Source organism: Crinia signifera, chromosome 4, assembly GCF_055691185.1.
Source record: "Crinia signifera chromosome 4, ASM5569118v1, whole genome shotgun sequence".
Classification (NCBI taxonomy): Eukaryota; Metazoa; Chordata; class Amphibia; order Anura; family Myobatrachidae; genus Crinia; species Crinia signifera.
In genome coordinates, this window is record NC_139220.1 from 69,588,407 (window position 1) to 69,600,183 (window position 11,777).

Consider the following 11,777-nt stretch of genomic DNA (forward strand, 5'->3'; position numbering starts at 1 on the left):
AGCTAAGCTTATTTACGAAAAATCTAAGTTTCTAGTTAGCCATTTTTATTTTATTTTCCATTAATCACATAGGAAACTAATTGCATCATTGTATCAAGTTAAGAACCCTGAATTATGTCCCTCAGGGGACTCTGGAACAACAGCCCTTTGTCTTTCCCTGTGGTGTGAAGTCCGACGTCTGTGGTGTATTCCAAAGGGAGACTAGAGACTAGAACAGCGAAACAGATAATTAACATTGGTACTTGTGTAGTACCAGGGCGCTCAATTAAAATACGTATGCTAGCGTAAGGAAATCGTATCGCATCGCATGGCCCGTTTTAGTGCCGTGCAATGCGATCTCAGTAGTTAATATGGTAGGGACATTTGGCAGTTACCGTAGCTGTGCTTTCAGGATAAGCGTAAGCTAAGCAAATAGCGTAGTCAGTCAAAACTTGCGTAAGTGTCCCCTGTCCCTGTCAGATTCAGTCTAAGGTGAATAAATTACAGTAATGGCTGCAACAGGGAGAACTGAGAACGCGACAGAGGTGACAGTTTCTGCCATTCACGAAAAATTGTGTGAACGGGCACCCGATGTGGCTGTCCCTGAAGGAAAGCATGTGGCGCTGCCACATTAATACCTGCCGCAAAAAGGTGAGCCTCAGAGCGGCGCACTGGTTCCTGGGGTGCTGTTTACCCTTCCTCACACTTGTCTGCTTTATCTATTCGTGGGCGGAGGAGATGACAAGTGTGGTGTATTGTGACCGGGAACTGCACATGTCTAACAAAACTGCAGTGCAGTACAACGGCTTGATGCGGGAGGCATGCACTATGGACTTAATTTCCCAGCCCCATAGGCAAATTGGCGGTCCCGGCATGGTGGTGAAAGTGGACGAAAGCCTCTTCATGAAGTGTAAAAATCATGTGGGAAGGATGCTGCCTCAGCAGTGGATTTTTGGAGGGATTTGCAGGGAGACTGGTGCCTGCTTTGTCATTCCAGTTGAGAAGAGACAGTACGTTGATGGCCACCATCAATGATTGTGTTGCTCCTGGATCGATGATCTATTCAGATTGTTGGAGGGCCTACAACATGGAGCAGCTTCAGCAGGCAGGATATGAGCATGCGCGTGTGAACCATCGATTTAACTTTGTGGACCCAGGGTCAGTGGTTCACCCGCAAAACATTGAGTGGCTGTGGGCGGCATGTAAATGGTGAAATAAGCGCCAAAGAGGCACGTCCCGCAAAAATTTGGAGTCATACCTGAAGGAGTTCATGTGGAGGAAGACTCTGGGCGCTACTAATCCCTTTTGCTGCATTCTCCATGCTCTGACGCTGCTTCCCAAGGCAAATGCACTGCCTTCATAGTGACTCTATTCTTCTTTTTTTTCTACATCATTAATTATCATTATTCTTGTTGTTTCACTTGATTTCTGTTTATAAATGTAATTAATGAATGTATTATCTTTATTATTAGTTATTAAGCAAATGTAAAGTTCATTGTTAACACATGTCCTCATTACTGTGTCAGATGTATGGTATGGCAGGTGTGAATGTGTTTCTAAAACCCCCCCACTATCCACACCACCCCGAAGCGTCCTCCCGACCTTTTCAAACCCACACTATCCACGTTGGTGTGGAGTTGATTTTATATAGTGAGGTGAGCACAGCTAGGCGAACGGACACGGATTACATGTAAAGTAATCCGCGTCCCATCACGGGGCTCGCCACGCTCGCCACACTATATAAAATCAACTCGATGTGGATAGTGGGGGTATGAAAAGATCGGGAGGACGTGTTCCGCCGCCCCTCGAGGGCCTCGCTGCGCTCTCCACGGTTCGGGTTGGCGTGGATAGTGGGGGGGTGCCTAAAAATCACATTGCATGTCATTGCAGTGTAGTTAAGTTAATGGCATCGCACCCTATAAAATCGCATGCGATGGCATGCGATTTTGCGTGAGGTGCGATGGCATGCGATAAGCCAGGGGCGAGAGAGCAGTGAATAAATTACTTAGGAAGTTCTCATCGCACGCATCGTACGGCACTAAAACGGGACATGTGATGCGATTTCCTTACACAGAATAGCCCACTGAGCAAATTGCTTAGTGGGCACAAGAACCTTGACATTTGGTGCCTCCCAAATGTAGAGGGGTAAAAACCTTTCCAGTGAGGAACCCTCTGCACAGAAATGATTTCCTATTGTCATTGAAAATGTGCTCAGTGACATCTTCGATTTCCCCACAGAGTTAAGATAATGACTTGTCAGGGCAGACCAGATACTCCTGGGAAGGCTGAGTGCTAGAAGATGCTGTGCTGCAGACGCATCAGTGCTTCATAAGTAGATGGAAATGTATTTATTTTATTTGATATATTTAAAAGTTTCTTATATAGCGCACACATATTCCACAGTGCTTTACAGAGTATATGTGAACATTCACATCAGTCCCTGCCCCAGTAGAGTTTACAATCTATATTCCCTACATGTACATGCACACTCATTCATTCTAATGTTAATAGTTGTTAGGAGCCAAATAACCTACCAGTATATTTTTGGATTGTGGGAGGAAACCGGACTACCAGGAGAAAACCCACGCAAGTACGGGGAGAATATACAAACTCCACACAGTTCGGGCCATGGTGGGAATCGATCCCATAACCTCAGTGCTGTGAGGCAGTAATGCTAACATTAATCAGCTCTTTCGGATTTCAATATCACTTGTATGCGGATGATACTCAAATCTATCTATCAACCCCAGAGTTGTCACCAGTGGTTTTGGGCCGAGTCTCTGAATGTCTATCTGCCATCTCATCTTGGATGTCTTCTCGCCAACTCAAACTTAATATTTCCAAAACGGAATTACTTATATTCCTGCCAACTAAGAACAGTTACCATCCTGACATCTCCATCGCTGTTGACAACTCAACAATCCACCCTACCCCACAAGCTCGTTGCTTAGGGGTCATCCTCGACTCTGAACTGTCCTTTCTTCCCCACATTCAATCTGTCTCCAAATCATATTACATGCATCTAAAAAACATATCCAAAATACGACCCTATCTCACACAAGACACTACCAAATCTCTTATCCATGCACTCATTATATCCCGCAATGATTATTGCAATAGTCTCCTAACTGGTCTTCCCAAGAACAGACTCTCGCAACTTCAATCCATTTTAAATGCTGCTGCTAGGCTGATCTTCCTAGCAAGACGCTCATCGTCTGCTGATCCGCTCTGCCAGTCCCTTCATTGGTTGCCTGTATCTTACCGTATTCAATATAAAACACTTCTACTCACATATAAAGCTATTAACCATACTGCACCAGCTTATATCTCTTTAGTTATCACAAAATATCTCCCATCTTGACCACTCTGCTCTGCACATGATCTGCGTCTCTCTTCTGCACAGATCACTAGCTCCCATTCACTATTTCAGGACTTTCATCGGGCTGCTCCCATCCTATGGAATGCCCTTCAACGCACAATAAGACTCTCCACTAGCCTCTAAACTTTGAAGTGTTCCCTGAAAACTCACCTCTTCAGGCAAGTCTATCACATTTAAGTTCTACACGCATTACCTTCTGAGGCACTTATGTATTATATAGCTTCCCTTCTGGACTTGTAACTTGGTGGGACTGCTATGCTATTACTGATGCCTGTCCTTGTGTTTCCCTCCTATGTCCCTATAGATTGTAAGCTTACAGCAGGGCCCTCTAACCTCCAAGTCTGTCTGTCGTTACCCAGTTTGTGTTATCACTGTCTACCATTGTAAAGCGCAATGGAATCTGCTGTGCTATAAAAGAAACTGTAAATAAATAAATAAATAAATTACACCATCCGTACCGCCCCTGAAGTGAATATAGCTGAAGCATACTGTCATTTATTGTGGAAAAAATCTGGGATTAACCTGGTTGATGTTTTCAAGTAACACTTCAATGCTCTTATAAGATATGTAGGTAAATAGTAATAAACTGCTTTATCAATACTGTTATTATGTTTCCTTACATGCCCCTGTAATGTGTTCCTACTGTTGGTTTTGGCTCAGAGATTTTAAATGATCTTTACATGTTACATGTTAAATGATCTTTACATATTCAGGAGCCACATTGCCCTTGTGCAAATCTATGCCTGCATTATCTGTAGCAAGGCACCAAAAGCTGCAGTACGCTTGATGTACTTCTGGCACCTGAGGTGGTAACAGAGCGTGTCCCAGGAAATAAGGCATGCCAAAGCAATCTCCAGTAGCCCTTGTAGCATGATTTTGCTGGATAGCTCGAGTAAACTAAGATTTGCTCAGATCTCCAACCTTCAGAGCTGGCCCTAGCCTAAATGACGCCCTAGGCAAGATTTTGGCAGGTGCCCCCTAGCACCGCCACTAGTTCCGCCTCTGACCCTGCTCCCCTTTCCCAGCACCATCAACCCTCATCTTAACAGTCATCATTTTGGTGCTCCTACCCACAATATTTTAAATAGAAACAATTCAAATTATGCCACACCGTAGTGCAACTTTATTCACATTATATCATGCGATGGTGTCCCTTATTCACGTTACATCACACTGTAGTACCACTTTACCTTACTCCTCACATTATTCACATTATACTCTTAGAAAAAAATCCTGAGAATATTGTTTTTTAAGCACCTCCATGGCCACACTGCAACCCAGCACAAAGCAGTGTGTGCTGGGCAGAGGAGAAGAGCTGCTGCTGTCACTGGGCCCTTCCATCAGACTTTGGCATGGGTAATTTGTACCCCTACCCCTTTCTCTTGGCAACCCTGATAATAACACACAGTAATGACCCTTACACATGACACACATTATTAATGTCCTTATAAACTTAATGCCCTTCATACACATAATGACACACATAATGCCCATTACACATATGTTGCACATTATTAATGCCCTTATACACATGACACACATAATGCTGGTTACACATATGTCACACATTATTAATGCATTTATACATGGCACACATAATGGGGCAGATGTATTAAGCCTTAACAAGAGATAAATGCAATGGTGATAAGGAGAGCCAATCAGCTCCTTACTGACTCTTTTCAAACACAGCCTGTAACATGTCAGTTAGCAGGTGAATGGCTGGACGTTTATCTCTCCTTATTACCCTTGCATTTATCTCTTGTTAAAGCTGAATACATCTGCCCCATACACATATGCCGAACACTATTGCACAACCAACCCACCCGCAGACAGCACTCGCACAGCCAATAACACTGTGACCTCTGCCTCTGCTTGGATGCAGATGTTTCCTCATACATTTTGCCTCAATAGGCCATGCAACTCCTGGCCAGTTCTGCTAACTTTGGGTGCCTTTTTTGCTGAAAATTCATCTTATTTGCATTGTTATGTGACCAGGACACACAAGGAGCTTCCGATGATTAAAATGATATGCAGCATGCCTATATTCTGTGTGCTGTACCTGCATACGGAATGCTATGTTACAGTGATTTCCATGAATACACTATTTCATATGCAGATACAGCCTCAATCACCAGGCCCGGCGACAGGGGGGGTCAAGGAGGACAACTGTGACAGGCCTCGACAATCTTAGGGGCCCCAGAGGCATGGCTGCGGTGTCAGTCAGGGCTGAATTTGTCACTAGGGGCAGCACCTATAACAGCCTGTGACCATGGCCGAGCAAGTGACAAGCAGAACCAATCAGAAGTGGGATGCTGCTACCCTATCAGAAGGCGCATTCATCCCGGTCACTGTGACTGAGCAGCAGTAAGAGTGAGCAGGGCTCCACTGTTTGACATTGCCTCGCCAGCAGGAACCCGTCCTGTGTAACCCCTGTAGTGCTACTGAGCAGGTAAGAGCCTGGAGCAGACAGCACCTTCCTTCGGGTTTGGTGCACAGGTTTGTGTCGGCTAAGCAGGGATGTTTTAACAAGTGGATGAACAGTGAAACTGGGATAAACTGTGAAACTGCACGGGCACCGCACGGATCGTCCAGTTCACACGCCCCCCGCCCACTCAAGCTATGCAGCTGACTGAACAGTCAGCAGCTCTGTGTACTGACTACCTGGGAATGTGTGCTGACTATTGTGAATGGGACTTTCACTGGGAGTAAGACTGGCCAGTGGCGGTATATCCTGTATGTGTGTCACATGTGACAGGTGGGGAGCGCAGGTGACAGGAAGACCGGCTGCAGCAGAAGGCAGGTCAGGACAAGGGGGCAGCCCAGTTAGCCTGCATGCTACTTGCCCTGCAGGGCATCACTGCATGCCCTGCACTGTGAAGGGGTGTATATACTACATTGTACAGTCATAGGAGTCTATGAAGAGGGGCACCAAAAAATGTTGTGCCTATGGCGGCCCTAACCCTAAAACCGGCCCTGGCGTCAGTGATGTACGCCATCTGATGTACAGTATGTCATGTCCTGGCCGCCTATACACTACTGTGCCATGGCCAGCTGGTCTATCTGTGCCCCGCAGTTATCCGCTCCTCTCGGCCATTCGCCTGTACTGTGTATGCACCCCAAAGTCCTAGAGATGTGTTTGGGATTGGGGGCACCCAGAAATCTCAAGACCTCTGTTGCCGGCCCTGTCACTCACACACAGAATATAGGCTGCATATCATTTTAATCAGCAGAAGCTGCTGGTGCACCTAGGCATTCCAAACGCCCTAGGCATTTGCCTAGTTTGCCTATGCCTAGGGCTGGCTCTGCCGACCTTCGTTAGGATGATCTGAACCTGCATCATCAGAAGTCTGCTGTGGGTGTCTTTTTACTTAAGACGCCTGCTACAGCTTTTGCAGAATTTTGCACAGTCACTGCAAAGAGGCACAGTTCTTAGTCAGAAAGGCTTCCATAGTGGTGAGACCTTGGCATTAAATATCACACCACATGGCAGATGGACGTGGAACCTCAGACCATGTTGTTGATTGGTGGGATTTATCATGCTAATGATAATGCTAATGCTATTGTTACAGTTTCACTTTTTTTCTTAAAAACAAATTTTCCACACATTATCCCCAATATGGAACCATTATTATATGTGGTTTTTATTACTGTCACATTTCCTTGTGAGTTTTAGATTATCTCCCTGCTGCTGTTGTGTGCATTTACCATCTGTCATCACTGCAGCAGTCATGCTGACCTCTATTGTTAAATTAACCGCACATTTCCGTTACTGTTTCCAGCTTCGTGTTCCTCCAGTTATTTTCCTCATGGATTTACTGTCTTTTCCCCAACTGTGTAATTCACATAATCACAGAACAGATTATGTAGAACAATTACCTGGGGAGATTGGAACAGCTACTTCTCCCAACTGTTTATCACTGACCTGTATCATTCATATCCACAGCATCAAATCTATCCCGTCACATACTACAAACACCATTGTTCCACACAAACATAAACAAATGGATATAAAACCTAGATTATTGGCACCATAGGTGCCGTTCTGTGGGTGCTCAAGGGCCCGGGCCCCCACGGGCCCGAGTACCGGCTGGGCCGCCATATTAACTTTCTAATTTGCGGCTGCAGCACCCACATTGCCGGACCCGCCACCTGGGAAACAGTATGCCGGGAAGTGTGTATTCTGTCCGCAGAGTACCTGCACTGTGGAAGCATTTATGTACCTGCACTGTGAGGGCATTCATGCATGTGGAACTCCGTTGCCGTAATTTGAATTTTGGAGACAACTGTGCTCGGTAATATAAATTGGTATTATTTTGTGGCCACACCCCTTCCCCATGAAGCCACTCCTCTATGTTTTTGGCTTGAGCACCCACCAGCAAAAACATAAATCTGCACTTATGATTGGCACAAAACCGCAGGCACTTACTATGGAGTCTGCTGTGCATTTAACAGTTTTCTTAATGTCTTTTCTGCAAATCTTGTGCAACATGTTATGATCTATCTTGGCAAGACTGTAATCACAATAGTGCTCAGGTTTATTTTTTAACATAAAATTCAGGTGTAATATAAACACTAAGGACCTTATTCCTGTCCACATTCACGCATGTGAATGGATGTTTTGCATATACATCCATTCACAGGCTTGCGTGCGGGGACAAAATCATTTGAAGGTCGCTGACCATCTAATGATTTTGCAAGCGCTCGCAGACCTAAGACACCTCTGTGGTGTCTTACGTCTGTGGGCGCTCTGTACGGGAAACGGGCGGCAGCCGACATCCACTGACATCATCTACCCGACCCCCATACCCGCGTCATGGGTGCAATTACATGGAAACTCCCAGCATTTTTCGTGGGAACGCCCAAGAAATGCTGGGCGTTTCGTGGGGGGGACCCCTTGCCGCTGCCCCCCGCTCGCATTGCTAGGTGCAAACGGGACGACGAACAAGCAGTTTGTGGTGCCCTCTCGCACCAAGTGTCTGCACAAAAATGCGCATACACTAAACATTGTTCCCCCATGCAAACATGCAGTGGAGCAATGAAATCAGAATTCCCTAGGGTTCCCTAAGTCTCCACAGTCAGTTTAATTATTCATACTCACCTACTCTCTAATTACAACTATAAGGCTCCCAAATTTTGGGGAGAATAGAGCACACTCTTCGGTACTTATGTATTATCTGGGAGCCCGATTTTTTCATTGCATGCCACTACTTAAGGCATGCGATGCGATGCGATTTTTCATTGTAAATACCCGATTTTTAATTATATAGTCAACCATGGGTGATTTCATACCCCCGCTATCCAACTACGAATGGAGTTGATTTTATATAGTATGGCGAGCGCATGTATTCTGCGTTCTGCGGGGCTCGCTGCGCTCGCCACGCTTCAAGCTTGGTGGCTCGCTGCGCTCGCCACACTATATAAAGTCAACTCAATGTGTAGTTGGATAGTGGGGGTATGAAATCACCCATGGGTGACTATACAATTAAAAATTGTTTCTTTACAATGAAAAATCGCATCGCATGAATTGTATGCCACTATATTGCATGCGATGCGATGAGATGAAAAAATTCGGGCGCCCAGATATTACCTAAGTACCCACTCTTCCAGCCCACCCACTTCCTTATTAATGGAGGGGAATTCTCAGAGACTTGCAGCTTGAGGGGTAGATTTATTAAGCTCGGTGAAGTGATAAACTGCCTGTTTTTTATCGCCGGCCAATCAGCTCCTACCTGTCATATTTCAAACCAAGCCTGTAACTTCACAGGTAGGAGCTGATTGGCTGGTGATAAAAACCACACTGTTTATCACTTCACTGAGCTTAATAAATCTACCCCTTAGACAGAGAGGGCAGGCCCAGGCCATAATGTGAGTACTGTGAGGACCAGCTAGATATAATGATTTTTACACTTCATACACAACATATATGCTGTATGGTTTACCAAATACAAGTCTCTATGGGCTAGTGCAAAGTTTGCACCTTGTTACTGTCATTTCATGATAGAAGCTTCTACAGTTTTGGTACCAAACAAATAATATTACACTCAAGCTAATATCTCAGCAGCAGAAAGGTCATAGATGTAAACACTCATTTGAAATAGTAGGTTTGTGAAACAGTCTGGCACTCTAAGGGCGGTATTCAATGAGAATACCTGCGAGGTGCAGCGAATCCTTTTTAGGATTCGCTGCACATTCGCCACGTTCCGGAGCCAGCGGGCTCCGGTATTCAGCGTGTCAGGGGCTCGCTGCCCCTGACTGGCGAATATGAGCTCCTGCGGCGATTGCCGCAGGGAGCCTGAGGAAGGAGATGGAAGTCTCTCTGCCTAGCCCAGAACGTTTGTGGGGGTTAGGTGGGCTCCCCGGGTGCCAGGCAGCACAGGCTGCCCCCCGGGGGTGCCAGCAGGGGAGCGTATATTCACTACACACGATCGTAACGATCGTGTGCAGTGAATATATGAATATGTAATGAGCGGCTCGGCTCCGGCGCCCCTGCTGGCTGCTGTGTTAAAAAAAAAAAAAATTGTTTTAAAATTAAATATATATTCATGTGCTTACATTACATGAATAAAAATAGCATGCCCCTCCTCAGAAGAAAATTCCTGATTTTTTGACACCAAATGTAAAAAACAAAACACTTTATTTTAAAAGTTCACATTCCACTTCACCATAAAAAGATAGCGATTGCTACTCGGTGAATCATGGTGAAAAAAACCTTCAAATGTATTCGCCATCTGCTCATTGAATAGGGTGATTCACCGTTTTAGTCAGAAATTCGCCAAACAGCACAAATTCGCCATAAAAACATGGCGAATCAGGCTCATTGAATACCGCCCTAAGTGTCAGGCTGAACAAAGTGCCTGGCGCTTATATATAATGAATCAAATATATATATAAATATAAGAGGTGTAATATTTTTATCCATTAGCTGCTGCCTGTGTTATGTGAGCTGGCCTATACTCACAAAAATAGGAAATGGACACAGAAAAACAGTGGTAACACTTAGCGCTGCTGAGTGGATATAATTTCATGAGTAATGACTGCTTGATCACAATGGCACTGGACACATTGCTTTTAGAATATCACATTTTTATGTATAAAACACATTTATAAGTAGAAAAAAAAATATATATATATATATGTATCCCCAATATTCCAATTCGCGCTAGAGCCTATTTGACAAAATATTTTTACAAAGTGATAGATATTTGTATGTATGACAGCCTCACCACTAAGTTCCCTGAGGGATAGGGAACGTACAATGCCCAATGTTTTTACCCAATAGTGGTATGGCGCCTATAGTAAAGTCCAAATGCAAAGTTTGCAAATTCCGTATCAAGTGAAGTAATACAGATGGTCTTTTCCAATATTTTTGTTTATTATTCTTCACAGGATAGTCGGATAAAAACGCTTGTAGCCAATCCCAACGCGTTTCGTCTCACAGAGACTTCATCAGGGGAAATACAATAATCTACAAGTATAAAATATTACTTTGATACATAATATATAAAAAATATATAAAATTCCTTTCATTAATTTAGTAACTGGGGAAACTTCCACCAAGTACACAAAAGGAAAAAAGGATAAAACAAGAAAAGAATAGAACAAGATGGTGGAGATGAGGTGGTGAATTTAGTGAATTTCCTTTATGAAAAAGTGAAAAGAAAGGGAAAAATATATTGTGTTGTGACTTTATTCGTAGTGTTTCTATTTTTAATTATTATTGAGTAATAAATTTATTTGTATACCTTGTGGTCGTGATTTTTGTGACAAATGTAGAATACTGTCTTCATTAAACAGGTATTATCCGGAATTGGTTAATTATGTCAGACATGATATCTTAGACCTATAGAGGAACAGGGTATTACTAAGTGTGGTTTAGTGAAAAATATTTTATATTACTTAATTGGTAAAATAACGTACCCAGAATATGAGTATAAATTAATATCCTGCTGGTAGGTTAGTATAAAACCGATTAATGTGACCTGTAATTACAATATACTATAATTACAATGTTATTTTATTAAAAGTGATTTTAGTGCAGTAAGTGAGAGCAGGTTAACATACCTAGAATGAAACAGATCTTAATTTCTGTCGACCCCTTTTTTTTATATTAGAGTGGGTAATCCTTGCCTATTAATATTGAAACAGTTTCAATGTAATTAATTTTTTCTAAACCCATTACTATAGGGTGCAGATAGGTGAGTAATTTTTAACGTACCTATGAAGTTGCAGGTATTGGAAATCCTGTCAGCCTCCTTTAAATCATGCTAAAATTGATTTTCCTGGTAATATATTATTTGAAAAAACTGGGTGTTATTAATAGACCCCTTTTATCATATATCCAATCCATATATTTGTTTATAGTGTCTTACCTAAAAACGAGGATGGTGAATCTTCATCCAAAATAAAAATATATAAATCT

General features: G+C 43.4%; 1 protein-coding gene across 1 annotated transcript in view; it reads left to right on the forward strand.

Moving 5' to 3' along the window:
• Positions 1-11,777, forward strand: part of LOC146074088 (serine/threonine-protein kinase 32A-like) — a 496,785-nt gene that overhangs the window by 443,796 nt on the left and 41,212 nt on the right. The window lies entirely within an intron of this gene.